At 46.1% G+C, this 26,274-nt stretch overlaps 1 protein-coding gene across 16 annotated transcripts in view; it reads right to left on the minus strand.

Annotated features, from left to right (window-relative positions):
• Positions 1–26,274, minus strand: part of PCDH15 (protocadherin related 15) — a 635,072-nt gene that overhangs the window by 300,419 nt on the left and 308,379 nt on the right. Inside the window, exon 1 of one of the 16 annotated variants that reach the window (XR_005257312.1) lies at positions 21,773–21,869. The exons of the other annotated variants lie outside the window; for them this stretch is intronic. The gene's annotated coding sequence lies outside the window, so the exon portion shown is untranslated. Of the gene's footprint in view, positions 1–21,772; positions 21,870–26,274 lie in introns of those variants that run through there. 16 annotated transcript variants of the gene reach the window in all.

A 26,274-nucleotide genomic window follows, 5' to 3' on the forward strand; every position in this document is an offset into this window, starting at 1 on the left:
CAAATTAACCCTTTGGTAAATGATAAGCCAGCAGACAGCAGTATGCCAAAGTAACCAAGGATTTTTTTTCTCATTTTTAAAGCAAACCTTCAGCTGCCTGAACCCTTCCCAGAGGAAGCACTTGGGCTGGAGCTGGGAATGAGCCCTGCCATCAGGCACAGCCTGGGTGATGTTTATAAACACACATATGCTGCACTGAGCAGGCTGCATTTCCTTCAGGACACAATCCAGGCTTCCAGGCACACAAGGAATACAAGGCCAGATTTTCCCCGATTACCTCAACATCTGGTGCTGTTGTCTGAGAGCTGCAGGTCTGAAAAGCACTCATAAGAACACATTTTGGTGCCGGTTCATGTGTGTATTGTCTGAGACTCACCTAATTACCTACAGACATTTCTGCAGCTCTCTCCTCTCATGAACACACATTTCTAACAGTCTCGTGGTGTTCTCTGAGCAAACTCCATGCTGCTGAATTGCCCTGCTGTGCTTTGGGGTGATTTATACACATGGGTGTAATTGTAATGTTTTATGAAAATCCCTTTGTTAGGATTTTCTTCTCCTGAGAAGCTGAGAGGGCCTCAGCTTCAAGTATAAACAATTTGTTATTTGTTACTGTAGAATGCAGCAGGTGCTTTCTTGATTAGTCGTAGTGAGATGTTTCTATTTGGTGACCAATCAAGAAAGCAGTAGCTCTCGTACTCTCTAGGAGTCACAGAACTTTATTATTAATTCCTTTCTATTCCTATCTTGTCTTCTAATAATTCTTTCTCTCTATTCTTTGTAGTATAGTTATAGTATGTTTTTTTTTTAAATGTAATATATATCATAATATAATAAACCAGCCTTCTAAAATGGAGTCAAGATCTCTCCTTCGCTTCACCAAGTCCTGACTGTCCTGAAGACCACCGCAACACATGGGGGTTGCACAGAGCTCCACATGCTGCTATTCAGCTTCTGCAGACTCCAGCAGTCCCAGGGAAGTGCTGGAAGCTTTCACGTGGAAACCCAGAGCACTGGGAATATTTCTCTGTCTGCTCTGGGGTGCCCTGGCCCCCAGGGGAGCACTGACTCTGACTCATTCATGGAGAAAGTTTCCCAGACTTCAAGATAGACTGGAACCCACAAAAGTGTGAAATGGATTATAGAGAGTAGTGCAGGTGTATCACTTGGGGAGAAATTGAGGTTTTGGATTTTTAGTATGTTGTGGATGGAAGCAGGATGGAGGGCACAGGGTGTCATCCTGGGTTTCTTCTTCATGCTTCTTCTTCCTCCTTCTTCATGGGTTTGGGTGGCATTTTGTAATTGGGCAGAAAAGTCCCCATTGTGGGCTCTGTGGGACCAGGTATTGGGTTAAAAGGAAAAATAATCCAGGTGTCAGTTCTTAATTGGATAGTTTAGTCTTAAAAGACCTTGTGACAAGATACTGTTGCCATTTTGTGCCTTCTAATGAAAAGCTGCAGAGCTCACAGCAGTGAGACTGTTTCACTGATAAGGAATAATAAACACCTGAGTCCGAACATGAGCAACTGTCTAAAGTGCCTTCAGTCCAGACCCAGAGAAACCCACACTTTCTCTTCCTCTGCACCCCCATATTCCCACCATGGCCAGCTCAAGTTGCTCTTCTTCTTAAAGACCTGAAGCAACCATGGTGCCACTGCAACCCCTGAAAATCTCCAAGTCACTGCTGTTGATTCCATCTGCAATCACAGTGACCCAAATCATGGCTGGGCTTCCCCAATATTTCAGATCCACATGAAATGCCACTGAAACTCACCTACACACTGATGTTTTCATCAACACCTGTCTCCACACTCCTCACATCCACACAAGTGCAGCTAAAGGACCAGGGCTGCTCCAGCCCAGCAAGAGGGAAATTTCACCCATACCAAATACAAACATTTCAGTTAATGTCATTAAAAACCTATCAAAGCCACATCTGTCCCCTCAAATGTGTGTGTGTGGTAGAAAACTATTTTAAAATCCACTAAGACTGGAGAAAATACTTTTCACAGGACACAGTGATTTGGCTTTAAACCAATTTTTTTAATTAATTAAACTGCAAGCAGAAAAAGCACTAGCTAGGAGACTCACTTCAGTTTATTTCTTATTTTTTCTGAACAGTTTGTGCAAGCTCTCTGTTAAGTTACATCCGCAACAAACCTGCTCTGATACCCAAATTTCAGCTGCATGAGATAGGAACATCAAAAAACAGAGAAAAGGTACTGTTTAATTGCTTCTGCAATTCTCCAATTAAAAAAAAAAAACAAAAAACAAACAAACACATGCTTGCAACTGAAGGGAAAAACAAGTATGGAAACAATCTCCCTTTGCTCATTAGAAGCTGAGTCCAAACTGCTTTGAAGTCTGAGCTCTACAATTCCAGGTTGGGAGGGGAAAGACTAAAAAGGGTTTGCTGTTTCCTTTTTATTTTTTAACCAGCTCTTGAGCAATGTTTATCAATTCTAAATGCAAATTAAGCTGGGCTTAATTCTGCATTTGTATTCCAAAGGCTGATTGCCACATGCTAGAGTAACAAATAACACAGGAGATCTTAGAAAGAGAGCAGATCACACAGACCCACATTTCTGAGACTTAAATTAGATTCTGTTCACACCATCACAGACACAAAATTTAAAAGCCCCAAGAAGGTTTGAATACAGAAACTGGTAACCTGCCACTGTTCCTTGGAGTAGGAACTACTCCAAGTAGAAATTTTACTCTTTCCTTGAAATTTCAACTCAGGTAAGCACAGCAGTGTTTCAAACTTCACTCAAACACTTCACATTCCCCAATTTTCTCACGCACAATAAAATCAAGAGGCAAAATCTCTTTTAAAAGGCTACCACTTCTTTCTCTTGCCCATTAGAGCAAACCCCACACTTCAGCAGGAACCCAAGCTTCCAGAGTTTTTAAAAATTCCTCCCAGCAGAAGTAATTCAGGTTTCCAACTCATGCTTTAAGCATCTTTGTTTTACTATTAAGACATCAGACTTTCTCCTCCCTCCTCCTACAGCTGAACAGACAGAGCCCATCCAAACTTTCCAGCACGTCCCAGCTGGTTGGGGGTTTTGGGGGAGAGGAGGAGAGTGAAGCTGCCACAGGTTTCTGTCACACCATTCTCACCTGGCCCAGCAGGTTTCTCTCCAAGGACACAAACCTGCCCTTCACAGTCACTCATTTTATCCCCTGCTCAGTCCTTTCCTTTGAAATAAATTTTAAAACCTGCAGGAATTGACCAAGAAAATTAGGAGCCAGAAGAATCAACTCTCAGCAGGTAAAACCAGAGGAATCAGCTGCCCCAAAAAAACAGAAGGGTGGCTGTGAAGCTCAAATGTTGCTTTGACAGCCCTGAAAAGCATAGATAGAAAGTTTGCCTTTAGATTCCCCCTCTGGGCTTGTCCCCAAAGCCTTTTAAAGCATCTTGTTAGTTTTACAAGGAGAAGACAAGATAATCACTCTGACAAATGGCAACATTTACATTTGGGACATTAACTCACTTCTGAGCACATCACCTGTCTGCCACTTCACTCCCACAACCGAGTCTGAGGCCCTAAAGAGCCGGGATTTAAGCCCAGCCTTGTTAAACCTTTATATTCAGCTCCTGCCTCACCCTGGCAAAAGGCTGAAGGAACAATTTTCTCTGCCACATTTCCCCCATAAAACCCCCCAAGCATTCCCTGCTTGACTCTGTGGCGTATTCCTGACCTAATTCATGCTGCAAAACATTCCTAGAGTTCAGCAGGTGAATTCTCCCAGCAAGCCTCATATTTGCTCCAGTGGAGAACGTGCACAAAGCAATTTAACCTGGATTTTCCTTCGTAATATCCGTGCAGCAGCTTCTCATTTTCTTAGCTGCCTGCATGGGGGTCAGGCCCAGTCCCTAAAAGCAAGGAGTTCTGGAAATCTGGACTTCAATGAAAATGCTGATATTTGCTTTATTCTCACTAACCAATTATTAGAAGCTGCTGAGCACCTGAAGAGCTCAGAAACCAGAGAAAAGCACCAAAGGAGTCCTCACCACAAACCCAGGGCAACTTGGGGTTTATCTGGATTTGTCAGTGAATCATTGAGTTTCCCAGAAGTCAAAACTTCTGTCCAAAAATACAAGAACACAAAGGAGGATTTGCAAAATGCCAAACCCATAAATCCTGAAAAGCTGTAATTTGTTTCTTCCCGGACTTTGGGAATTAATGGGATTACTAAAAGCAAAGTATCAAGAATGGGAAAAGATCAAGCCTTCATTAATTTATAGAGCAACTGATTAAGCAATATTGCTGCTCTGCAGACTAAAACTAACATTTAACAGGCTGTTAAATAACTCTCATCTAAAAAATACCCTTCCAAAGTGGGAACCTTTGAAAAATTTAGTATTAACCCAATGTGCAACTACATCCCCACCTACTGGGCAGTGGTCCACAGGAGATGAGGGCTGCAAAAATGGCAGGTGGTGTTCTGTGAGGAAGACTCTGACAGTCCCTAAACCAATGGTTGCAAAGTGTAATTTGTATTAGTCCTGATGAGGCAGGCAGTCCAAAAACCCTGATATTTTGATATGAATGGCACCACCAATGTTTGGTTCACTCCCAGCTCCAGAGCTTCTCCCAGCAAGAACTCCAATCATCAAACTGGGGAGAGCTGGGCAGCACCTGAGGCTCAGGCTGCAATTAATACCCCTGGGGAATGAATACCCTACCCCTACCTTTGCAAACTGGATTTCACAAAGAATATATAGAACTCCAAACAAAAACAGCCCCAGCAGAGGAAGCAGAGTGACCTCAGGGAGGCAACTCAGGGCACTGCATGTCACCCTCAGGTGCTGCAGAGAGGGGAAGAGGAAGAAGCTCATCTTCCTCACCTAGTTTTTCAGGTCTTGTGCTAATCCCAGGCTATAAAATGACAAGGAAATGCAAGAATTTATAGACCACCTACAGCAAAAACTCCAGGGAATGTGCAGCCATCTCTCTGATAAGAGATCTTTGAGCAGCCAGCCCAAAATCAGTCGGTACTTAGGTGCTCAGTAGTTTCAGAAACACCAAAATAAACATGATTCCACGTGGCTGGATCTTCAAGAGAAATTCCTGCCAAAACAGGATTTACTGAAATGCAAAACAGGATTTACTGAAACACCTTCTTCCTATGTGACATCAACACCTGACCAAAAAAAAAGCCAGAATTCCTAAATTAAACAAGTGACAGGGGAGATAAAAATGTTTCATTTCTTAACAACAGGTTGGATAAGAGCCAAAAGATGTGCAACCATCATCATTTCACAGACAAGATGCTGTAGCAGCAGCATCCATGGAGTTTATTTCATTTTCCTTTCTTTTCTCTCCTTTAAATGCAAGCCCCACTGTCTGAGTGACACTCAGGGAAAAGTGAGCTTTGGTAACCCCAGCCATGGCTTCTTGCAGCACTGTCTGAATCCCAGAACCAATTAGGGGGAGGATGAGAGTGTCTGTAGCCCAAGGGAGGATTCACTACTGCAGGATGCTGTGATTAGCATCTGCAGACTCACTTTGGTGGGGAAAAAACCCAAATAAATTGGGTTAAACACAAATATGACTGAAAGCAAGCAAAAGGAGCCTCTGTGGTGGGGTTTAAATGTTGTATCCCCATGACTGCAGCCAGCTCCAAGGTGGGAGCCCAAGACAGGACCCAGGAACACCAAAATCAGCTCCTAGAGAGGCAGAAGGGGAGCAGGGGATACAGGAGATCCAAAGTGCTGAAATGGGAAATCTGCACACAGATCCAGCCAGGAAAAATAGCATGGCTATAAATAGGAGTCTGCTGTAAATTGCATGAACTGTACTGAGATCCTGGAAGGAAGCAAAAGCTGTTGTTTGAGCCTAAAACCACCTCAGAGAGAGAATTTGGGCATGCAGAGCAAAGGGAAGAGAGGAGAGCACAAGGTGAAGGGGGAGGCACCATGCCTGCTGCCATCCTTGCTGTGCCCTCCTCACTCCCCCCTTGGAGGAAACCCTATTAAATTCATCCAAATAATTATCCTGCAAAATTAGAAACCCCTTGGAAGGAAAAATAACAAATGGAAGAATTTAGGAACAGAAGGATTACCAAATGAGCTTCTCAGATTGCTGTGCACAGATATAGAACAAGGATTTAACCACCTGCTTCCACTGTGAGCCACAAAGCCACCTGGCAGCATCCAGATAGAAGATTTGCTCCATAACTTCATGTAAATACAGGGCATAGTGCTTGAAACAACACATCCTGCCTTAAAAATAAATGCATCATTTTCTCAGGAGCTTCAACACATGGAAATGCAACAGGAAGAACTGAGACCAGCTTGTGGGACTACTGAACCTCTCATTTTTCCATGGAAGGAAACAAAATTCCTTTTCAAAGGCATCATCAAAATTATTTTGGATCTAATTTAAGGGATTACCTAAAAAACCTAATAAGCTCTAGTTGTAATTACATAAATTGCATACTCAGATTGATGAAGCTTGTCATTTACAGCAAGAGTCCACATTCCTCTTGCTTGTAACAAGAATGCTCCATTGCAACATTCTTCCAGTGGGAAAGCTCCACAAATCAAAGCAAAGAAACCAACAGGAGGTGCACTTTTAACAGAAGGCTGAAATAAAGTCCTTGAAATGGGCCTGAAAAGGTGTTTGTGCAAAGCAATGATTTATTGTCCTTAGATTAAAAAAAAAAACTCTTCCTACCAGAGGGCAGGGATGAATGGGATATTGGGAAGGAATTGTTCCCTGGCAGGGTGGGCAGGCCCTGGCACAGGGTGCCCAGAGTAGCTGTGGCTGCCCCTGGATCCCTGGCAGTGCCCAAGGCCAGGCTGGACAGGGCTTGGAGCAGCCTGGGACAGTGGAAGGTGTCCCTGCCCATGGCAGGGGATAGGAATTTTGGATGAACTCAGACTAAGTTCTCTGAGATCACCACAGACTCTGCAGATGTCTACAATCATCCTGCCTGTTGAAACATCACACACCAACCCCAGAATCACAGAATCTTTTAGGCTGGAAAAGCCCTCCCAGCCCATTGAGTTCAACCTGTGCCCAATGCCCACCTTGTCCCCAGAGCCCTGAGTGCCTGTTACAGCACACATCACAGTTAAGGGAAGCCACAATTCACAGAGTATCACCAAACAATTTTAAAACGCATCAGCCCATACACAGTAACACCTTACCAGGTCAGAGGGCTTCAAGTGTCTGCTCACACAGAGTAACACCATTCCACTTCAGAAAGCTGCCAGCAAATACCCTTTGTTCTTCAGCCCAGCCTTTTATCCCCTCATGTTGATGCACTGCACCTGTGTGCCCTCTGCTCCCTGTGGGATTGGTCAGTGCCCCTGGGCACTCCGTGGCTCATTAATTTCAATATTGTTCACCTGCTTCTCACAGCTGTAGCTCATTGGGGATGAGGCTCAGCCCCACTCCCAATTACCTCAAACTCTGTGCCTACAGTGCCACACATCCAGCCCATCCTGGGACACCTCCAGGCACGGGCACTGCAAAGCTCCCTGGGCAGCCCCTGCCAAGGCCTGAGCACCCTTTCCATGCAGAAATTCCTGCTGCTGGCCAAGCTGAGCCTGCCCTGGCCCAGCTTGAGGCCCTTTCCCCTTGTCCTGTCCCTGTTCCCTGGCAGCACAGCCCGACCCCCCCTGGCTGTCCCCTCCTGGCAGGGAGTTGTGCAGAGCCACAAGGTCCCCCCTGAGCCTCCTTTTCTCCAGGCTGAGCCCCTTCCCCAGCTCCCTCAGCCCCTCCTGGGGCTCCAGCCCCTTCCACAGCTCCATTCCCTTCCCTGAACACACTCCAGTCCCTCCAGGGCTCTCTGGCTGGGAGCTAACAAAAAGCAGGGAAGCAGCACGGAAATATTCCCATTCCTCTGGAGGATGCAGTATTTACTTTTGTTTTAAAATTCTTAAATAGTCACAAAAGAAATAGAAGTAATGGATAAAAAATACTGAGATGCAAGAGGAAGAATCACACCAGGAGCTCCATCAGCACTACTCCGGGTTTAGATGAGGCAATAGGAATGCTGGGGCACAGAATCCATCAGTGCCTAATGCCTTTAAAGGCTGAGAAGAGAAATGTTTTCAGGGTGAAGGACTGCTACTCCTATAAGGAGGGCAGAGGCTCTACAAAACCCCAGGCCCAGCAGCCCGGAGCTCCTCATTTCTCTGGGAATTTTTAATGTATTGCCATTGAAAATAATTGCATGGAACATGGAGCCACCTGCACTCCCACCTGCCCTGGAGGAGGGTTACCCTGCAGTTCTTCTGCAGGAGATGACACAAGACACCAACAGCTGCAATAACAAAACCTTTGGGAGCAAAGCAAAGCCTTGGAGAGCAGTAAGTGGGATGGTTCACAGCAGGGGAAGAGCTCTGAAATGCTCCCTGGGCCAGCACTTACCCCAGACCTACCCTTTGAACAACAACAGGAGCCCCCAGCCCTTCCCTCCCTGCCCAAAACCCACCAACACCTTGGGAACAATCCGTGCAGCAAGAATCAAGAGTGCTCATGGCAGAAGTGACTCCATTTCAAGGTACATAAGACGTAATATTAAATCAATAATTTCAATATACTCATGGCTTGTATTAATGTAAAACATCTCAGGAAAAAAACGCTCTACGTCGCTTCTCGACAGTGAGCTCTGAAATACTGCAACTATTCCTGCAATAAACACTCAGGTTCTGTCCTTAAATTTAGTTGGCCTCTCCAAAACTTGCCAGAGCTCCAGCTTTTGTCCGTTTATTTTATAAAATATTGATCACTGAATATGATGAATTAACTGCAAGCCAGAAATTTATTGCAAGTGTGCGGCATATAAGAATAAACTGCAGTTTTATTGGCTTTTCCTTTCCTTTAAGCTCATCCTTAGTCTTATATATTCTCAAACCCTCAATATCACTAAAAATCATTGAGTTGTATTTCAAGAAATTTGTCTATTTAATGATACTTCACTGTTAGTAATTGAGCAGAAGGGGAATAATTTTTTAAAGAAATGGCAGTAATTGCTCCAAAATCCTCTTATGGAGAGCAACAGATGTTATGGTGCTTCCTATAATACACATTTTTCAAGAAACACAGTTTTCCATGAATTTTATAGGACTAATTAGTTCCAAAAAGCAGAATCCCATTCTCCTTTTTTCCACATTCCTGTGAGAACACATGAACCCCGACTTCCTGCGGTGTGCAGCTGGGAAATGAAACCAATATCAGTAATAAAGTTCTCCTTCCACCAAACAAAAAGAACCCTCCAGTTCCCAAATTATTTTTGAGAGAGGGGTGAGCACCACCTGAAGAAGCTGCTCAAAGTAAGAAGCACATCACATGGCAATAAAGATTATATATATAAAATTATCATATTTTACAAAACATTAGCTGTTTCTGAAAGGTTTTTGTATCTGATATTTTAACTCTAATACTTAAAAACCACTTGAGGACTCCAAGTCAGCTTATTTGGGTCAATAGCAGAGATGGATTTCAAAGCATTAAATAAACCCTCTTTCAGTTCCCCTCAGACAAGAGTAAATACTCCAGCATTTATTACATATATTGGACACTAAACACTGAATTTTCTTTCCACTTCTTATCTTGACCCAGTCAACACATTCCAAAACACGGCATTAAAAGGCTAATGGATTGCTGTGAACATGGGGTGAACTCCATGGCTTTCCTGTCATTTCCAGAACAGATTATGAAACAAAATCATTCCAGTTCCAGGCAATTCCCATCTGGCTTCCAGCAGCCACATGCTGTGCACCTCAAAACGCTTCTGTGGAGGAATAAAATTCAACTGTGCAGCCCAGCCCGCTTTTGTGTTTATTCACAGGTTTAACTTCTCTTTCTCCCCTCATCCTCTAAGATTTACCTTTCTTTCTATTCTTTTCATATTTATTGCCCTTCCCTTTGTGTTCTCCTGCTTTTGTTCAATCCAAACACTTGCACACCTGTCTTGGAGAAAATCTGAATGACCGAATTCTCTTCATGGAATCACAGGTTGGGAAACACCTCCGAGATTATCGAGTCCAACCTTTCCTGAAGTTGCAGCTTCCTGACAAAAAGGATTGGAGGTCCTAACTAACCCAAACTAAGGAGCTTCTGAGGAGCAGGCACAGTGAGGCCATGGGACACACAGGATCACATCCAGGCCTGGCAATGTCACCTCCACACCGGAGTGACCTTCATTGATTTGCTATTTCATACCCAATCTGATCCGAGTTATGGAAACGCACTGGAGTGCATTAAAATGTCATGTTCCTAATGAAGCTGGTCTGGGAGACTGAGGAGCTGAGCTGGACACTGCAGAGAGCTGTTCCAGGAGCTCTGACTTATGAGACAGGCACAGATAAGATTCCTGCACTCACACTGCTGGAGGCCTCATCATTTTCTGACAAGTTATATTTCAAAGTACTCTTAATTTCCTCCAGTTATTTGGGGAGAAATGGTGCCGCACTGCAGTGATTCCAGCCAGCCCTCCCTAAAGGATGCACTGAATGGGAACACTGATCCCCTGGAGTTTGCCTTCCCAGGGATGAATCTGATGAATCTGCCACCGCTGAGTTCCCTTTGTCGCTGTGGAACGCATGGGGAGAAATCACAGGCGGCGAGAGCACCTCCCCACACAGCAGTACTGTACAGCCAACACAAAAATATCACAGTTTTCCCTGCTCCTGGGGGAGAAGCAGCTCTCTAAAGACCCACACAGACAAAGCCATGCTGGTACAACAGGGGAAAAAATGCTTTCAAACAGAATTTGAAGGGCCATCCTCTCCTCCTGTTGGAAAGGCACCGGATCCTGTTCAAGGAACACACGCGGTGTCTCAAATGATCTTGCTCTTCACAAAGCTTGTGTGAAGTAGATGGATGGAAAAAATTCCTCCCTGTGATGGGGGGAGGCTGTGGCAAAGAACCTGTGGCTGTCCCTGGATGCTTGAAACTGTCCAAGGCCAGTCTGGATGGGGCTTGGAGCAACCTGGGACAGAGGAAGGGGGTGGGACAGGACAGGCTTTAAGGTCCCTTCCAAATAAAACCATTCCACAGCCTCACTAATGATAATCTCCTTGCTTCCAGCACCAGGAAGAAGCTTTGGCCATGCTCTCACCTCAAGCCTGGAAGAGCAGAATCCTGAAGAACAACAGGACAGCTCTAAAGGTTCATTTCTTGCAAGACGCAACTTGTATTTGAATAGAAGCAATCAGCTCTGGTCATTCCTACTTCCAGTAGGTTCTGGGCTCCAGGCATGGGTAACACAGTAACTCACTTCTCACACAATCCAGCTGGACATGCAAGACTTCAATGGTTACTGGCTTCAGCAACTCCTCCTCCTCCACAAACCAATGCTTTTAATAAAACATTACCAGAGAGGAGTGATTGTCCCCCTGTACTGGGCACTGGTGAGATCACACCCATGTCCTGTGTCCAGTTCTCATGGCCAGAGAGCCCTGGAGGGGCTGGAGCGTGTCCAGGGAAGGGAACGGAGCTGGGGAAGGGGCTGGAGCCCCAGGAGGGGCTGAGGGAGCTGGGGAAGGGGCTCAGCCTGGAGAAAAGGAGGCTCAGGGGGGACCTTGTGGCTCTGCACAACTCCCTGCCAGGAGGGGACAGCCAGGGGGGGTCGGGCTGTGCTGCCAGGGAACAGGGACAGGACAAGGGGAAAGGGCCTGAAGCTGGGCCAGGGCAGGCTCAGCTTGGCCAGCAGTAGGAATTTCTGCATGGAAAGGGTGCTCAGGCCTTGGCAGGGGCTGCCCAGGGAGCTTTGCAGTGCCCATGCCTGGAGGTGTCCCAGGAAGGGCTGGAGGTGGCACTCAGTGCTCTGGGCTGGGGACAAGGTGGGCACTGGGCACAGCTGGGACTCCATGGGCTGAGAGGGATTTTCCAACCTAAAAGATTTTGAGATTCCAGTACCATGAAGAGGTGTTCACTGGATTTCTCCAGAGTTATTACAAGAATTGTTTGTAAAGACACTTCCTTCAACTGTTAGCACACAGAGAACTGTAGGATGTTCTGAACAGCTCATAAATACGACTGTAAAGCAGAAGATATTTAAAATAAAATATGAAAATAGAAGAAAGCCTTTCTGATTTGGATAATCCATACAGATTCAGTGACCCTAAATCAGAAAAAAAATATCACTCGGCCATCTCTCTAAAACAGCAGGGACCAGCATTCATTAGCTGGACTCACTGTCACCCTGTGCAGTTCATTAAGGATGCTGCTTTCTCTGTTCACACAGGAAACTGTTTAGAATTCTGCTGGACCTGCTCAGGCTTCCCTTTCACTAGAGCTGGAAAGGAAAAAACCTCCAGATAATGAAAGCCAAACATCTGGCACATTCAGCAAACACTTGCATCCTAATGATGGGGGGAGAAGTCATCCCTCTCATCAGTTCATTTCATCCCAGTCGTGTGGGTGGGGTGCGGAGATGGGGAGCACAGAAGCCTCTCTTCATCCCTCACCAGACTCTCGGATTGGGATCTAAAGGATGGATCTGCACTGCCACTGCTCACTGGGTTGACATTCACACAAGGAAAAGCACTTTTTTTTAGGGATTAGATGTAATATTTATATATATATTAAGAACAAGGCCAGGAGCAAGGCACATTGAAGGCAGTCATGAACAGGGACATTGAAGGCAAAAAAAATCCTACAAACCTCGCACCCACACAGAGAAGTTCAGTTGCCTGGCATTGATGCTTAAAGGGCTGAAGCCCCTCTGCTTGGGAGACAGACTGAGTTGGGATTGCTCAGCCTAGAGAGGAGAAGGCTCCAGGGAGAGCTCAGAGCCCCTGCCAGGGCCTAAAGGGGCTCCAGGAGAGCTGGAGAGGGACTGGGGACAAGGCATGGAGGGACAGAACACAGGGAATGGTTTCCGCTGCCAGAGGGCAGGGATGGATGGGATATTGGGAATTAGGAATTGTTCCCGGGGAGGGTGGGCGGGCCCTGGCACAGGGTGCCCAGAGCAGCTGGGGCTGCCCCTGGATCCCTGGCAGTGCCCAAGGCCAGGTTGGACTTTGGGGCTTGGAGCAGCCTGGGATAGTGGAAGGTGTCCCTGCCCGTGGCAGGGGATAGGTGAAATGCAATGGGCAAAAGCCCCATCCAACCCAAACCAGTCTGGGATGCAATGAAGTTCCCTTTGGGTCTGCTACAGGCAGTAGGGCCAAGCCAGGACTCAAAACTCCCAGTGTTCCCACATGGATATCAAAGAGCTGCCACACCCAACCCAAACAGGAAGAGCCAGTTTCCCTCAACAAAGCTCTGAAGACCCAGAGCAGGGTCTAAAATGGACAGTGTTGGGCTTAAGAGGGTGCAGGCAGAGCTGCCAACATGCTGGGATGAGGAGCAATCCCACTCCAAAGAGGGTGAGCATCCCTGCCAGGGAGAATGGCTCTTGGAAAGGCAGGGAGAGGCCTTGCTGGGAAGAACAAGCAGCTCCATGTGTCCCTCAGCACAAGGAAGAGCAGCCAGACACTGCTGATACCCACGATGGAGAGGGACCACCTCCAAAATCTTTCCAAGAAAAGGCCACAGGGAAAAGAACATGAGGCTTTTCTCCCACTTTTAGGAGAGGAAGAAGAGCAATTAGGACAGGAACTGGGAGGGTTCACCTATCTCTGTTCACAGAGACATCTCCAAGCTATCCCTCACAGAATTCTCTGGCATGAGCTAAACCCTTGTGAGTAGGGAAAAACAAAGACATTCTCCCTAAAGAGAAGCAACAGGCTCCACACGACGGTCTGTGCTGCCTTCTCAATTGCCTGGTGCTGAGCTAAGGCCGAGATTGTGCTAGGCCTTGGATCAAGCCCTGGGAAGCTCTGAAAGCAGTGGGAGCAGCCCTCAGCTTTGTCGGGTGTCAGCTGAGACAATTGCAGCAATTACTGCCCTCTCCCACGGCTCATAAATTGCGGCGATGTGGGCTCCGCTCTCCAGCTCAGGCTGGGAAACTGGGGCAATTCCAAGCTCTTAAACTGGAAGTTACAGGGCCGTAACTTCTTATCCTGCTCCCTGCATTAAAGGAGAGCATTGCCCGTGGTGTGTTCAACATGCAAGTAAATCAGATCCAGCCGGGAGCAGAGGACAGGAGTCAAGGTTAAGGGAGAAGCACGTCCTCGCTGCTTGTTTCCTGGCACACCTGGGACAAGCACAGTCTGCTCAAGACTTTTGGCTGCATTTCAAGCAGTTCATGGAACACAAAGACTGCAAAAGCAACACCAAGGCCCATCTCAGCTCTTTGGAAAACAAACTGGACGCTACATGGGTCTGAAGGGTCACGGCAACACAAATTAAACCAGGTTTTAATGGTGCAGCAGAAGCAGACAGGGCCATCCACATCCTGCTTCCACCAGGCACGGCACTGGGTGTCCAGCCAGCTCAAACTCCTCTAGATCTGCCAAAGAGAGGGCTGACTATCAAAGAATCGTGGAGGGGTTTGGGTTGGGAGGGACATTAACGATCATCCAGTTCCAAACCCTCTTCCATAGGCAAGGACACCTCAGAACATTCTTAGCTGCAAGGGACCCACAAGGATCAAATCTAGCTCTTAAGTGAATGGCCCATACAGGGATTGAACCCACAACCTCAGTGACATTCGCACCATGCTCTAAGCAGCTCAGAGCCCCATCCATCCTTGATGCAACCCCACAGCATTCCATGGTACCCCTCCAACTTCCCCCACCCCCTCGAGTGTCACTTTGCTGGGAAGTACATCACACACAGCATCTCTCTTGCCAGGGCCTCACAATATCCATCATTTGGGCAAGCAGCAGCTCTGAGAAAGACAAATCTTCTACATCCACACTCTGATACCCTGGCAAGGATGAATTATTATTGTTTTTCTCCAGGCCCACCCTGGGAAGAGTCAGTCCCATCACCAGCACCAGCTTCACTGCATGTTCAGGCCAGAAGTAGAGAAACAGAGAGAGGATTCTGTGTAGAATTCTGAGAGGATTCCTAAAACATCCATAACCTCAGAGGTAGGTCAGGTATGCTGTAATCCTACTCTTTTTGGGACTGCAAAATCAAGTTCTGAACAGTGTTAAGTGTTACAGGGTAGAATGATGGTGGGGAATTTTCGTTGTAATTGTGATGAAAGGCGGATTTTGTGTAAATTGTTCATTTTTGTTCTGTGTTGTGTTGGATTTAGTGTTGGGAATTTGTTTGTTTGGTTTGGGTGTTTTTGTTGTTTTAAGTGAAGGTTGTGTGATGAATGTGGATTTTAATGATAATTCTTAAATACCTTAAATAAGGTTTCCGACACAGTGTGCACTCAGCAACAACAGCCCTGACCAGTTCATTAACTGGTTTCCAAATAATGCTGTGATGACCTTACCTGGTTCACAGTGATTTTATCCTTGCCCAGGATGCCTCAAATCAAGGAGAAACAGAAGCTGAGCCACATAAGTGGTGCTGAACACAGAGTATTCTAATACTAAACATGGTATTATTTGCAATGCACAGCATTTGTAAAGCAAACGCTCAGGGAACTTCTGAAACAGAGCCACCAAAGCACCAAGTGTGGGGTAAACTCATTATAAAGCTTTTAAAGGAAGGATACAGTGTAAGAGTACCTCGCCTAATTAAAATTGTGTGGGTTATTTAAGAACCAGGGATGTAAATTTCTGGACCGAGAACCAAGCTCCCAACCTTTGTGTCAGACAGCAGCTGCTTGATTTGGCTGCTCCCTGGGCTGGGAGAGCTCTGCTGCTGGCTGTGCCCAAGGTGGGATTACAGGGATTTCTCCAGTTTTTGACATGGATTCAGAGCCCATTTCCCTGGGACCATCAGTGCAGCAGGTCCAGCACTCACTTTCACAGCTCAAAACTTTACATTGACACCAGGAGGGGACACCAAAACCTGTCAACTCTCCTCCCTAAACCTTTCCCCTGCCAAGCACTTCTGACAGAGGACAAACAAGGATTCTACAGATCCCACAGGTGGGATCAGGGAATGCACGGGACTTGCAGACCACGGCAGGATCAGGAACTGCCACTGGGGGAACCTAAATTCTCCACATCCCAGAAGCATCTTGGCCTCGGCACACTCAGTCTGTACCAAACCCTTTTTGTCCCAGTGAATCACCCAAAATTACAGCTCCAATTGCTCATGGATTGTCACAATCCTGCTTTATTCAGGCCTCGTTTTGAGCTAAGATTTTGGAAGTGCTTAAAAATTATAACATTTGTTTAACTCAGAACCTAGCATGTGCTTGTGTGCTGGGAGGGAAAAGAGCACTCCCAAGGAATGGTGATTTTGGGAAATGCAAAAGGTGTTGCAGCATCTCGAGTGTCACAGAGGAAGTAGATTCAGCTGCCATGGCTTCAAAGCCAAAGTTCTGGTGATAGCCCAGAGACAGAACAGTTCCAGGAGGAAAAGCCACAACAGAATTTCAAATCCAATGTTCTGGTGATATCCCAGAGACAGAACAGTTCCAGGAGGAAAAGCCACTACAGAATTTCAAATCCAAAGCTCTGGTGATATCCCAGAGATTTAACAGTTCCAAGAGGAAAAGTCACAGCAGAATTTCACTTTATGAAAGGTGGGTGTGATAATAAAAACCATTATGAAATTTCAGTAGACATTTTGTGCTTTAATAGAGCTCACAATTATTTCTGGATATTGTGATTTGTAAAAGTTTTCTTCTTAAAAGCCTGGATTGTTGTACTGGAACCTTGCAGCTCTCTCTCCTTCCATCAAACCAACAGTTTGGATCTATGTGTGCATGAACTTGGGACCACCTTGCACTGGAGTAAATAAAATCTAAAATGTCTTCTCTACAGAGGGACCAGAGCAGCAGCATTTGAAGGGATGTATTCTGAGGAATGCCTGTCCTACATCAGGACAGAGCAAACAAATCCCACATCTCTTGTGCTCCCCAGATGAAACAAACTCTGATTCATCAGTTTCATGGGAGCCATAGTTGACAGCAGGTTGGAAGCATCGATGCTGTTCCGATGTCTGGCCTAATCTGGGGCAAAATTTTTCCATTTTGGTTCTCTCCAAGAGCTGCCAGAAAGGCAAAACCATTGGGGCGACCAATCAACTTGATCTTACTGCTTCTCCAGACATGAGCAGAGAAGATTCTCCAAAGAATTTTCCTTTGGAGGCAGAGACAGGGAGCCAGAGAAGAGCCATATGTTAAATTTCAATATTGGAGGTGATCAAAATCCCTCTGGGAAGGGCTGATCCAGGTAAATTGCATTGAGGGGCAGTAATTCCTTAAACTGGAAGCAACACATGGGTGGCTGTGGTGTCCTTAAGGGAATTAAGAACTCTTTAGAAATTGGGCCACTGTTGGAGAATTTCATTTTCCAGATACAAAGAACAAAAATTACAAATAGCAGCTTAATTTGTTTGCTCTCATAGAGGATTGATCCAGCAGGAAACCTTTGTATCTGGGAGAAATAAGGTTAATTCACTCTCAGTTTGGAGAGGATTAGCTGACAGAAAATAAACTGGATTTGAATGATAATCAGTTGATTAAACAAGATGGAAAAACAAAAGAAAAAGGGGTTGTAATTAAGGGTTATCAGTATTTATTTGGGGAAAAAAAAAAGGAAGGAATTAAGGAAAGTAACTAGAAAAATCAACTGAAATGAGAATCTCAGGTACCTGAAAACGAAGGAGGCCCAGAAATCTTTCAATGACAGGTGCCAAATATTCCAAAGAAAAAAGAGAGAAGGAAAGATTCTCAAGATGAAGGACTCTGTATGGGTGCACAGCTAACAGGGAACTACTTCCAACATTAGAAGGCTTTACCTATGGAGTTTTAAAAAGCCTAAAATCAGACACAATGAAGAAGTTAAAAGAAAATCTAGGGAGAATTGGTGTGCAGAATCTCAGGAAGATCTCCAAGAATGCAGTATTTTCCTGGTTTTGAGAACTTTATGAAGATTTTTGGGTGCTCTGTGAAGGCAGGGGTCAGGAAAAGAACAATGTGGGTTTCTCTGCAGCAAAATGGGTATTTTGGGAAGGCTAATCACCAAATCATTAAGGTTGGAAAAGACCTCCAAGGTCATCAAATCCAGCGAGTCTAAGTACAAAGGAAATTTTTGACCTTATTTTCAGTAAGGGTGTTAATATTTACCATGGGAGGAGAGGGAGGGGGTGAGCGGTGAAGAAATGAAAATGAAAAAAGAAATGAAATAAAATATAAGAAACACAAGGGTATAAAAGAAGAAATCATCATAAAGGGAATAAAAGCTTTAGGGACCATTAAAGTCAAAGCCAGAGTTTGGAAATGAACAGCACACAAAAACTGAACACCACTTCGACATTTCCTTTAACTGGGATACTGCAGACAATTAAAGAGCAGGGAATTAATAATTCATGCTTAAGAGAAGAATTCTCTCCAAGCCTACATCACTTCCTTTAGTGGCACAGAGACCCAAGTGCTCTTCCCTTCAAATTTCTTTCCAAAGACATGAAAGCACTGGGAAACATGACCAAATTCCTTATTATTCAGCACAAGGTAGCTCATGAAAGACTAACTAAGAGATTACTTCACCAGATAACATTCCCTAAACGCTGGAGATCCCATTAATCTGGGGTTTAGCTGAGTATTCAGTAGTGTCACGTGGGAAAACGGGAGTTAAGCTGCCACAGGCAGAGGCATTCAGGGGTTGGTGAGCATCTGGCTCATGGGGAGACAACAGCAGAAGTGCTGAAAACTTAAGTGATTATTAAGAGGGTCTTAAAATTCAGGCTTGGAACTGATCTCATTAAACTTTTCAGCAGTAACTGTGTTCACTGATGGCAGGAACGGGTTGATCCTATGTGACACAGCAGGGACACAGGACGTGGAGGAGGGGCCATGGACAGCACCCAGAAATAGCTGGAGGCTCTGAAGGGCTGCAGGAACAGAAGCAGGATAAGTTCAGAGAGGCACAGCTCAGGGTCAGGTACTCAGGGAGTGCAAGACATTTCCTGGAGGGCTGTGAAGAGCCCAGTGGAAAACCACAGAGGAGGAGCAGGGAGTGTGAGTTAATTCCAGTGGAGTGATAAAACTTCCATTCTTTTTTTCCATGGAGTGACAAGAAGGAACAGATTACCAGTGCCAGAGGGGAAGATCAGATGGGATATTGGGAAGGCATTGTTCCCTGGCAGGGTGGGCAGGCCCTGGCACAGGGTGCCCAGAGCAGCTGTGGCTGCCCCTGGATCCCTGGCAGTGCCCAAGGCCAGGTTGGACAGGGCTTGGAGCAGCCTGGGACAGTGGAAGGTGTCCCTGCCCATGGCAAGGGGGGGCACTGGATGGGCTTTAAGGTCCCTTCCAACCCAAACTATTCTGGGATTCTAAAGACCAACAGCCCAACCCCATCCTTGTTTTTGGAAGGGCTCAGTGATGACACCAGGAGAGATCTGGCATTAAGGCAGCAGTACCAGCCCCACGGCTGCAGATGCAGATGGTCTTTCCCTGTCTGAGGCTCCTAATGCACATTTAAAATTATCAACTCAGAACCAGTGCTAAAACTGCCTCCTAACACCAGCGTTGCCACCTCTCAGCCCCAAAAGTCCAGTGGTGCTATTAAACTACACCAATGCCCTTCACAAGTCCACTCTTTATGAAATTTTTTTTTAATAAAACTGATGATTGTGAATAAGAGCCTTTCAGAAACACACAAAAATTACTAATCCACAATTTAAAAAGCAACTTAAAACTGGACTTCTCAAACCACAGCCTGCAGCACAAAAGGAATTAATTTACACATTATACCTTTAACCCTTACAACAATTTAGCCGTACAGCAAGCTATGACCAGAATACAGCATGGCCACTTAGTTCTATTTTTCATCTAAAGAGCCTAAATTTCGTTCATTTCATTTTATTTGAAAGTAGTTGTGAGGAAAATTTTCTTCAGTATAAAGACCCATCTCCTATTCCTAAAAGAAGAAATTACCAGACAATCCCAGCCACTAGGAAACCAGGATGTTCATAAAAAGAAAAAATGAGAGAAAAAGAAAAAATTCTAAACCTCTGCTTTTAAACCAGAAGGGGAAAAAAAGGCTCTAAAGCCTCCCCACCTTTCCAAGGAACATTAAAAAATTTTGCAGCACAATTTTCCAGGCGACTGCCTTTGTGGCAGAGCCATTACACCTGAGCAAATATGACACAAGGTGACAATACAATTATTCCAAGCAGTGATTTAGCACGAGCAGAACACCATAAAGAAGATATCGAGCCCCAAACTTCTCCACAGCCTGCACATTGCCTCTCCAAGGGTAAGGTGTGAAACACAGCACCTGGGAGGAACTTTCTTGCCTCAGCAGCTCCAGACAAGAGCTGGGAGTGGAGGCTTCATCCTTGAGCAGAGCTGTCCTCTCCTTAAATTCCACTCTTATTTCTTAGGGGTGCACCTGCCAAGCCACAGGGATCATGTTCCTGAAACCTGAGTGCTACCATGGGCAGATAAAATGCATCAAATAACCCCTGGCTCACCATTCTGCAGCCTCCCCTGGCAAAGAAAACCCCAAAGCCACCCTGAAATTCTGATAAGAGGAACTGAGAATTCACAGGCAAAGCCTCCAACTCTGCAAAGCAAAACACTGCGTGAAAGTCCAGGCCATTAATATTATTAATTATTTACCATATCTCCTGTAATATCAGCTTGCCAGCTCCACCAATCAGCTGGCTTTATGGGAAGGAAGGAAGGAAACGTGGACTTGGGGTTACCCTTCCACAGGGAATGTTATGCTCTTGTGACAACACAGCACCTTAAACACCACCTCCCTTGGTGTGGAGAAACACAAACACCTCCCCTCTGCCTTCAAATGTGACATCAAGTTTACTTGTTTACTCGTTTGCACTTGTTTACAGTTCTCCAGATTAAATGGGATGCAGTAACCACTAAAACTCCCCTTTTTTAAAAAAAAATCATAAGTAGCGGCAGCATGGCAATCAACAGCAGGCAAGGAAAATGCAGGATTCAATGAACAGTAATTACGAAAGTAATACTGAATTAACAGACAAGGAACAAGTAAAAAAAAAAACCCCAAAACTCAAAAAACAACCAAGCAACCAACCAAAAAAACAACAACAAAAAAACCCCAAAAACCCAAAACAACGAAACAAAAGTATACAGTAAGAAGAGTTAAATATGAAGGAATTCAAGGTATGACCAAAAGAAGTGGCTGTTTGTTTTTTTTTTTTAAATTAGGGTTAACTGTGGTATGAGAAAAAGGGGAGAGAAGCTGACAGAAAGTACTAACAGAGCACTTACTGCTGAGTGTAGAGGCTTATCAAGAAATTAGCCAGGTACAAGCCCTTAGGTTTCCTAGTACTCAACTCTAAAAACTGCAAAACCCAGGCGGAATGCTGCTGGGCATGGGGGTGCTGCGAAGGAATTCCTCTGAGGAAGAGGAGCGGAGCTGTGGGACCTCCACAGTGCCACCAACATGAATTTCCAGTGCAAACAACAGAAAAGCGAGTGCTCAGGTCTTTCCTGCCTCACTGCAGGGAAGCCACACTGATGGAGAGACAGTTTGACAAAGGACATTAAACTAAACCCCGGCTCTTTTTACTGACTCCCCCCCCATTCCAAATCGAACACGAGACTCATGATTCTTCTAAAGAGGTGAATAAAAATATTAGTCCTGGGCGTACTTTTACCTGAATTCCAAGGGAAATCAAACCCAAGACCCCCCCAGCCTGAGTTGGCAGCTCAAAGTTTGCTGCGCTGGGTGATGCAGCAAGTTCCCCCGGGAGCAAGAGCACACCTGCACCCTCCTCTCCGCTTCCCGAGTAACCCCAGCGCCGCAACAGAGCAGCAGCGAGCCCGGCATCCAACAACCCGACGGAAATACCTCGGCATGTCAGAGCAGGAGGCGCCCGGCCATTCCCCACCGGCGGCTCCGCATCCCACCGGCTCCCGCTGCTGCGATGGGCAGGGATGCGCCTGCCCCTTGCCGGCGCCGGGCACTCCCCCGCTCCCAGCCCGGCTTCCCAGCCCCCCTGGCTCCGGGCGCTCCCCCGCTCCCAGCCCGGCTTCCCAGCCCCCCTGGCTCCGGGCACTCCCCCGCTCCCAGCCCCCCTGGCTCTCTCTCCCCCTCTCTCCCTTTCTCTTCCCCTCTCGGCTCCCCCCGGCTCGGAGCGCTGCGGGCGGAGCTGGGCAGCGCTGGGTACCGAACCCCCGAAGCTCCCGAGCCGCTCCCCCGCTCCGGGGTCCGTCCGTCCGTCTGTCGGGGGAAGCGGCAGCTCCCGCTGCCTTTGGGAAATCGTTTGCCAGGACAGCAGGAATGCCGCCCGAGGCCGGCTGGGCACAGCGATGCTGCTGGTTGATGCTCTCATCCCCCGGGATACAGGTGCCTAAAGCAGGGTTTGGAAAAGAGCTCAGGCTCTGACTCACCTTCGAGGAATTGAAAGAGCATTCCCTGAAACTGCCCTTCACAATTCCTGGGAACTTCACGCCGTGCAACTCATGGGAGACCACCCAGACATGTAATGGAGCTTATTTAAATCAGAGAGTCGTGGTTTGGGCTGGAAGGGACCTTAAAGCCCAGCCAGTTCCACCCCCGAAAACACCTTCCACTGTCCCAGGCTGCTCCAAGCCCATCCAACCTGGCTTTGGACACTTCCAGGGATCCAGGGGCAGCCCCAGCTGCTCTGGGCACCCTGTGCCAGGGCCTGCCCACCCTCCAGGTAAAACTCCTTCCCAATATTCCACCTAAATCCCCCCTCTGTCAGTTTGTAACATGATGAGAGTAAAGGGGAGCTCATAACACAAGGTTTATATGGTCATGTGACCACTGTAACACCACAGCACTCCAGTTCTTGAAAACCTCTACTGGGACTAAAATTGCTCCTTAGTCCTTCAAAAAATAAGTACACAAGGTTGTTGTAAACCTATCTAATGCTACTGCTTCTCACCCACGAGCCCAAATTACCAGTATGACTTAAAAGCTTAATTTCTTTCCAAAAAACTCATAAAATTTAAAAAAAATCAGAATAAGCACTATCTTTGTGTTACAAGACCTGAAATATTATTTATACCTGAGCATCAAAAACAATGAAAACAAGATTAAAAATCTAATATCCACAGTAATACCTAGGGTAACTCCTCTTTCCTGGTGTAGCTGTGTGCTATATTTAGTTTTTTCTACCATTTATTACGAAGGTTTATCTGTGCTGTGAGATCCACCTGTCCCTCACACAGACCTGTATTTTTGTTATAGTGTTCATTCCTAAAGTGTTCCCAAAACACTAAAGCCAGCTCCCATGAAATCAACAGCACGAGATCTTCGAGGCAGGATTTGTCCCCCAGGAATGAAGAATTCCTACAGGCAGAAAGGACAACCCAGGAGAAGCTGCCTGTGAAGGAGAGAAAAGGCTTCTTGCTCCCAGACATGTCCATTAAATATTTGATATGCTCCAGGAATGTTATTGTTGGTAGCTTCCCATTCCCTCAGAACATCATCAAAAGGAAGTAATTCACCTTGTGGGCTCCGATCTGGGAGTGCTTGGCAGCAAAGGTGCTCAGGAAAGGTTCCCTCTCCTCTGTGAGCATCCTGCCTCTCCCTGTCGGAACCCAGGACATCCCTCTGGGTGTCCTGGATGGCCAGAGCCGCTGGCAGGGGGCTCTGAGACCCTGGCATGCAGCCAAAGACACACGTGGGGTTTGGATCTTAGCCCATGGAGCAAATTACCAACTCTGTATGAAGAATTACAAGCCACAAACACACAAGTTTAGATAGCATGGTAGAGATAATCATGAAGTGAAAGGAAGGGTTTCTGAGTGCTGTACAGGGGGGTTTTAAGCCTTGTACGCAGGGGTCCAAGTTTTGTACATGGGGGTCAGGGATTCTAAGATGGAGGGATTTGGGTGTGCTCTGTCCTCTTTCTTTCTCCTTCCTAGCCTCCATGTCTTTGGTGATGTTGGCACTCACAGATTGGTTTAGAGTAGAAAGTCACCATTCAATATAGATAGTAGGCATTGGGGGAAAAGTATAAACATGTAGTACGTAATATATGATATAAAAGATGGCACCAGCCCCCTGGGAGGGCAGTGTGCCTTTGTCTGAGCTGCTGAACGGGCCACAGCAGTTCAGGGAAAGAATCTTTTAGATAACCAACAATAAACAACCTTGAGAACAGACAACAGAAGACTACTGAGTCTTTCTTCGAAGGTGCGGGTTGGAGGAGGTACTTTTCCATCTTTTGGGGTCATCCCAATCCGGGGGTGAAACCCCACATCTGGCATCCCTGGGTGGGCAGGAAACCCCACACTCCCCAACGAGTCTGACCCAAGCACAGCCAGGGCCAGCCTCTCACTGAGGATTTTCCTGGATGAGCTGGACTCTCTCTGGGATGCATTTGCACAGAGTGCAGCACGGGGAAGACCAAATTCCACTTCTGCCGGGCTCAGGTGCATTTCTCTGCACTCGGGGAGAGGATGCCTGGGAAATAAATTCTGTTTTTGTAAAAAGCAGGAGCCAAGGTTCTGTTAGAGCCTTGTGTGTACTTCACCAACCTGTGAATTGATCCCCACCTGCCAATTCCAACTTGTCCTAGGAATGCAACCCAGCTGTCCCAGACAGACAGAGCTGACCTGCTACAGAGCTCTGATTCTCTTATATCTCAATACAACAGGTTCTTCAGTCCAGTCTTTTTTAAAACTTGCATAAAGTTCCTTCTCATCTTCCAACTCTTTTAAACACCTCAGATGACAGTGATATCTTTGGTAATTATGGAGCTTGTCCTCCCAAAACACGTCTTTGGGCATGCAGAGGAGAAGAAGGTGACTGGGATCAGTCAGTCTGGATTTACCAAAGCTAAATCATGCCTGACCAACCTGTCTAGGAGACAGTGACAGAAATAATAAAAGGATGGAATGTGGATGAGGACACAGCAGTTATAATTTCCCTTGACTTTCCCAGACTTTCAGCACTGTCTCCCACGATATTTTTGTATCCAAGCGAGGACAGTGTGGTCTGAAGGAGTAGACAAGTGAAAAATGGATGATCTCAAAACCTGGTTGAATGACAGGGCTCAGATGTGGCAGGAGGAGACACAACAGGAGAGCTTTTCCTTTAGGAAAAAAGTGCTGAGGCACTGAACAGCCTCCCCAGGGAACGGGAACAGCCCCAAGGCTGCCAGAGCTCCAGGGATGCACAGGGTGGGATTGTTGGGGTGTCCTGGGCAAAACCAGGAGCTGGACTGGATGATCCCTGTGTGTCCCTCCCAGCTCAGGATGCCCCATGATTCATAAGCTGAAGCAATCAATAACGATAATAAGGTATAGCATTTCCTCTCAAGGACAGGTAAGAGGTGCTGCAGGGGCTTTGGAGCCTCCATCCTGACATTTTTTTCCTGGACAAAGCCCTGGAGAACCTGATCTGAACCCAAAACTGGCCCTGCTCAGCCTTCGTGGGACCAATGACTTTATTTCATTACATTTTACAACGATTTCTTTCCTTACTGAGTAGTTGCTAAATAGATTTGGGGAGTTGAAGCTACTGCTTAGGAAACAAATATTGGATCGAGTCTAGAAGTTACCAGCATGTATTTCCAGTTAAAAGCGAGACTACAGCTGTGCAATAAAGTAAAAAATCTTAAAGGAGTCAATATTTTGTGTGGTTTAGTTGAGGCAAAGGACAGTACTGGCAGCTTTCTGCTGCATGGGTGTCTGGTTTGTGTAAGAAGCAACACAAGGTGCACAGGGAACCTCTTGGAATTGTAGCAGACAAAATACAGAATCTTTTCATCTCCCACCTGATGATGCAACATTTTTATTTTCTTCCTGTAAAGCAGAAAGTTTGCAGCTCTAGAAGGCCAGAGATGCAGCTGGCAACTCAGTGACTGTGATGAAAATGATTTCAGGGAGGACTAATAATGATTCCTGTTTTATTTCCTGCCATTTCAGTTGGTTTGACCTTGGAGGAGAAGGTTGGGGTGTTCTGTAATTCCCTGCAAACAAGAGCTCATAGTAAAATGCTGACCACCTCTTAACTATAGCCCTATGTCACAATGTGCCCCGGGGCAGGCAAAAAAAGACCTTCTGGGGAGGAAAAAATGGTAAAAATTTAAAGACAGTTTGCACAGGGATAGGTCAGAAACATCCTCACTGATTCTGTGCAACCTTTTCCGAGTATTGTTGTCATTGAGAGGCAAAAAGGGTAAGAAAAGACAATCCCAGCCCTCTGGAAGTCTGGACAGAGCCCTACAATCTGCCCATCTGTTCACAGGGAGGGATTACACCAAATCCCACTGAGCCTGCACGCTGACAAATCCAGGAGGAGCAGTAATTGGCTTACTGTAGTTTGTTAGATTCATAATTTGATCACAAACTCCTCTCAAGGCAAGTTCATCC

This window comes from Motacilla alba, chromosome 6 (genome assembly GCF_015832195.1).
Source record: "Motacilla alba alba isolate MOTALB_02 chromosome 6, Motacilla_alba_V1.0_pri, whole genome shotgun sequence".
In the NCBI taxonomy this organism is placed as follows: Eukaryota; Metazoa; Chordata; class Aves; order Passeriformes; family Motacillidae; genus Motacilla; species Motacilla alba.